Source organism: Mauremys mutica, unplaced genomic scaffold, assembly GCF_020497125.1.
Source record: "Mauremys mutica isolate MM-2020 ecotype Southern unplaced genomic scaffold, ASM2049712v1 000712F_np12_subseq_123557:216325_obj, whole genome shotgun sequence".
Taxonomy (NCBI): Eukaryota; Metazoa; Chordata; order Testudines; family Geoemydidae; genus Mauremys; species Mauremys mutica.
The window spans coordinates 62348-66957 of NW_025423041.1; positions in this window are offsets into that span (position 1 = coordinate 62348).

Here is a 4610-nt window from a genome sequence, read left to right on the forward strand (position 1 = left end):
GTAAGAATGCACTTTAGCTTTAAAGAAGAGGTAACAGCAAAATACTATAAAGATTTTTTTAATACCTACACGCAGCCCAGAAATTACCGTGCCTGGCAAAGGTCGATGTTTGTTCCTTCTCATTGTGTGTGTGCTTTAGTTGGCAACTTCCATCAATGCAACTCAAGGACACTCGTCCTCGCATGAGTCATCTCATTGAAGTCAATGGGACTGTTCACCCAAGCAAGGGTTTGTAGGATGGGCCCTAAAACTAGTGAGGATCAGTCAAGGTGAGAATTTCAGCTCTCCAAGGGCTAATTCCTGCTTACCTTGCTCCCACACTTAGTCCCACTTGAAGGCAGTTGGACTATTTGCATGAGTAAGGGGAGCAGCATTAGGCTCTAGATTGAGATGAGAGGGGTCAACATTTGTCTAAGGTCAATAGGCTGCCCTTGCTCTCATTGAAGTCAGTAGCAGAACTCCCATTGGTTTTGGTGAAAGCAGGGTTGGGCCCTGGGTGATGTACGTTATTATTTGCCACTGGTCAGCAGTTGTAGTGCAAGCATTTATTTTCCATTGACAGATGCCCGGTGCACCACTTGTGCCATAATATCACCACTGCAATCACAATAGCACACAAAGCGGGGAGCCTGTGTCAGGATACAAAGCATCTTTAACCATTGCGGTAACATGACTGTCATTATGACTTCATTCAGTGAGGTCTGCCTATGGGCATTTTTAGGGTGGCATTACACCATAGAGTCAGAATCAGCCAATCAGATCCTCGTTTTGTAAAGCCCACTTTGTAGCTGTATGCGTTCACTGGAGAATGGAAGGGAACGGAGCCTTAACCTTAGGCTAAGTGTAATTCAGTATTTCTGCTAGTACTTACCTAAGTAGCATTTACAGTGGCACTCAGTCTGTCCTGGCCACATCTCACCCCTTGAGACACCTCTTTAGTCACACATTGGGAGAAATTCAGAGGTGAGTCTAAGCAGGTGTAACTTACACTGTCTTCCAGCTCACTTCGCCTTTGAGTTATGCCAACTTATACTCCGTAAGATCACAGGCCCAGTAATACTCTCAGACTCGTGTCTGTATCTTCTTATCAATGTGTAACTTCCACTCCCTACACATCTCTCGAGTTGTCTGAAATGTTTTAATTGTGGCTTTTGGTCAAAAATGAAAATGTTTGCACAAAAACGTCACTGACAATAAAAAGTTCTCATCTTTTGACACCTCCCCCTCCAAACCCCGCCTCCGAAACTAAAAAATATATATTTTTTTTCGGTAAAAGGTTTTGCTAGATTTTTTAACTGAAAATTTTTACCAAAAATGGAATTTGGAAACGCAAAACTTTTTACCAAAACCCTTTTTTTTAAAAACCAAAAATGTTGTTAAAAAAACAAAAATTTTACCGGTAGTTTCCATTTTTTGTAAAAAAAAAACAAAAACAAAAACCAAAAAAAACCCCAGAATTTTTATGGGAAATTTTGACTAAGATAACATTTGTTTATATTTCCCAGAAAAATAATTACTATTTTTTTCATCAGTTTGAGACAGCATCTCTGAATGTGACCCACTAAGTCTGTGTTTTGTGCTCAATAGCTCACGTACCAAGGAATCTAAGAGAAGGCTGTAGCAGAAAACACAGCTATGTGGAAAATGTAACTTTAACCTTCTGAGTTCTCAATGTGTGTGTGAGTGTAATTTAGGCTCCCTTAGGTCCAGTGAGAATCACTTACACACGCTATCACAATGTAGTTTGCGTCATCATATACCTCACCTCTATATTATGCCTGTTGAGTCCCTGAAGCATTTACTGTCCAAGGATGAATCCTTGTACTCCAATGAGCTCTGATTAGACCGGTACCTCATCTGTTGGTTTCAGCACTCAGTTTCCTTTCTGTGGTTTACTCCAGATGGGTGTTTGCTTCCAGGTTTAAGCTTCCCAGAAATGAAAGTTCAAGTGATCTTCAAACAAACCCAGTGAAAGAGATCAGCATCAGAATGAGACCAGTTAGCTTCCCCACCCGATCCCTCCCCAGAGCTACGCTGTCCCCCCAGCAGGCCCAAGTTCATCTCTGCACCTTGTCTACTATGGAAGCCCAGTGACCTTCTACTTCCTGCTCATCTGTTGCCCTCAGAATGCAGGCTGCAGGCTGATCATCCCTCCCCTGCAGAGGGATCTTCAAGAAACAAGTTAGTGGAGACAGCCTGCAGACTGTACCCTGAAGAGCCATCTCTGCTACTGGTCTGCTGGGTGACCTTGGGCAAATCACTTCATCTCCATGTGCTTCAGCTTCCCCCTGTGTGGAATGGGGATAATGATCCTGACCTCCTTTGCAAAGTGCTTTGAGACCTACTGGTGAAAAGTGCTTTGTTAGAGCTAGGTACAATTATTATACTCACCCCAAGCCATTTAAGATCAAGAGCCCAGGTCTGTTAAGGACGGTGGGTTTCTGAGGCAAGGGAGGATGGTGAGGAAGAAATATGGGAAATTAAGCCTCACTGGTTATCTGTCTGTCCATGTCATGGCTTTGTTATTATAAGAAACATGATGAGCAGACTCAGTCATTCCTCTTTGGCATTATTGTTTCTATTGGCCATCACGATAGATGACCTCTCATCTTGGGGGAGTGTATCCTGGGAACCAGGGACTCTGAAAAGGTTTGGCGGTTGGGACGGATAATCAGCTGAACATGAGCTCCCCGTGCAATGCTGTGCCAAAAGGGCTAATGCGATCCTGGGATGCATAAACAGGGGACTCTCAGGTATGAGCAGAGAACTTATTTTACTTCTGTATTTGGCACTGGAGTGATGGCTGCTGGAATCCTGTGCCCAGTTCTGGTGCCCACCATTCAAGAAGGATGTTGATAAATTGGGGAGGGTTCGGAGAGAAGCCATGAGATTGATTAAAGGATTAGAAAACCTGTCTTACAGTGACTGACTCAAGGAGCTCAATCATTTAGCTTAATAAAAAGGTTTAGGGGTGACATGATTCCAGTCCATACGTAAATCTAGCAGAGAAAGGTGCAACATGTAATTAATCATGGGAACAGTTTACCAAGGATCATGGTGGATTCTCCATCGCTGACCATTTTTAAATCAAGACTGGATGTTTTTCTAAGAGATCTGCTCTAGGAATAATTTTGGGGAACTTCTATGGTCTGTGATCTAGAGGAGTCAGGTTAGATGAACACAATGATCCCTTCTGACCTTGGAATCTATGAATCTATGAAATCCTTGCTACCTTGATCGCAAAACCGTGGAAAGATATCAAATGTGTCACCTCACCCTCCGAATCCCTCTGACATATGCTAAAATGAGGTTTTGCATCACTTTCAGGAAGAAGCCAGATAGCCATGTTCAGACCAAGCTTTTGTTTCTGAAAACTCCACTGCACACAGTCAATTAAAGATAAGTTTCACAAATGCGCTCATGGATAATTCTGTTTGACAGTCTCACTTAACAGAGTGATACAATTTTCCCCCCCCCCACCCTACAGCTTTTGTTTTCCATTTTAAAAAAATATTTCAGTGGAAAGATATGTTGTGATCAAAAGATTTCAGCTCAGTCTTACTGCTTGTCTGGTTATTGTCTTATAAAGGCAAATGAAGGAGATTTGTGGAAATGATTATATCTGCAGAGCTGTGTGCAATGCAGATTCTCATTTGAAAAGTTATTCCTTATGAATTTAGCTGGAAAAGCCACTATTGTTGGTTAAGATAGAGCCCCATATCCTTTGCTGTTCTTTCTTTTGTAAGCAGTGTAGCTTGCTTGTATGTTGCTGTCATTAACTGAAGAATAATTCCCTTCTGATACATTGAGAATAATTTTCATGGCTGTCTTAATTATGTGTTGCCAAGGACAGAAGTGCTGTGCAGAAGTAAGGTTAATGCAGAAATGTGTTGACTCTACCATACCTGACCTGAAGATTCATAAGCAGCCAATATCAATTCCTTTCCCCTGCCTCCTGAACATGAGGGTCTGGAGATTTACTCCTAATTGTCAAAAGAAATAGAACCGTTATCTTGTGCTTTGAAAAATTCAGCGAAGTGGCTGCAAAGCTTGTTGTATCAGGCAGCTTAATCAAGTTGCACATACAGTAGGCAGAGTTCACTGCAAGGCTAAAATTTGGAAGGAAACATTTCTTCTTTCATGTCCCATCGTCCAAATTGTCACAGTAAATTTTGAGGGTGATGGCTCCAGGTACTGTACAGGGTTTTTGACTTAAGATGAAAGGTTACTGGATTTCCAGTTCTCCAGGAGTGACAGAATACAACATTATTGCCCCAAGTTGTTCTTTATGGTCATTTTGACTTTTCCAGATAAAAGTCTGTCAACTATTGTTAACTTTCGTCTCTACATGATCTTAAACTTGCCTGTTATTATTTAAATCAAGCTCACGACTGCCATGGTCTGTGATGTTCCTCCTGCCCCCTGGGCTTTACTTTATTCTCAACAAGAAAACTATCCACTCATTTCACACTGAAGCAAGAGCAGCAGTCTATGTAAGAAAATTCCCACTAAGATGTCCCCGGAGCTTTTTCACCTAGGTCTTTCTGCACATGTGAGTGCATTGTTATTTCTCATCTTGTATTTTGTCATGTGCTCTTGGACCCTTCCAT